Here is a 1,114-nt window from a genome sequence, read left to right as displayed (position 1 = left end):
TAACCTACTGTACAGCAGAGCGACACCCACTTGCCCACCTTCTTTGTCTATTAAAATATCGACTTTTCGCATATCTATTATTCATACCGGTTCACTCATACTTAAGCTATAAGAAAAACAATCAGCCGAATTGAGAAATGTTTTTCTTTTTTGTTCACCAGCAGATATAATGTTAATAAATATAATATATAAATATATCTACTTAACATTTTCTAAGTATCTACCTAGTACCTATTTATTTTTAACCATTGTGCAATAGGTAAATATATAGCACTTAACAAATAACAATATACTTATGAGTTATGTTACGATACGATCGTGAATCGATTCGGACTGTGGCGACAACACTTTTCCCTTAGTATAATAATATACTTAACAGTCTAACATCGGTAACATCACACATGCACACGCCACTGATCACACTAACTACATAATGTATAGGTAGTCCATGACATCAGTATATTATTTTAAAACCATGACCCAACTGGCAACTATATATAATATGAAGTGTATGCGGTTTACACATATTTTTGTGTACCTATGTATCCCATGCACCACCGTGAATAATAAACATTACCGACACGAATACACTATTAACAATGCGTACCTATTATCATAATTCATAATTATATAATCAAACTGCACAGCAGAACCATATTGTGATCCAAAAAATATTAAAATAATTCAACCATATATAGGTATGGGATTACAATAAGTATAGGTAGGTAGGTAGTAGGTATACCTACGTGTTGCAATAAATAATAACTAAAATAGTAGGTTGTATGTAGGTACCTACATTGTATATAATTTATGATATAAATGCATAGTAACTTTTTTTTTGGTTTTTATCACAACACAATCAAATATTATTGTTATTATATTCTAGGTTTTTCTTTAGCAAATGGAAAACGCTAAAATTACATTTTAAATAATGTCTATAAATTGTACATGTACGTACCGATTCGAAAACTGACTAAGTGTCTAAGTGAATGACAACATTCACCTGCAGCCGTGATCACAGTCATCGACCGTCTACTTTTTTCCGACTTTCATAAGATGTAACAAGCGTATTACACCATAGCGTAATTCCATACTGTGCCACAGCTATAAAAAA

The sequence above is a fragment of the Acyrthosiphon pisum genome, chromosome A1 (genome assembly GCF_005508785.2).
Source record: "Acyrthosiphon pisum isolate AL4f chromosome A1, pea_aphid_22Mar2018_4r6ur, whole genome shotgun sequence".
In the NCBI taxonomy this organism is placed as follows: domain Eukaryota; kingdom Metazoa; phylum Arthropoda; class Insecta; order Hemiptera; family Aphididae; genus Acyrthosiphon; species Acyrthosiphon pisum.
Note: the sequence above shows the minus strand (reverse complement) of the source record.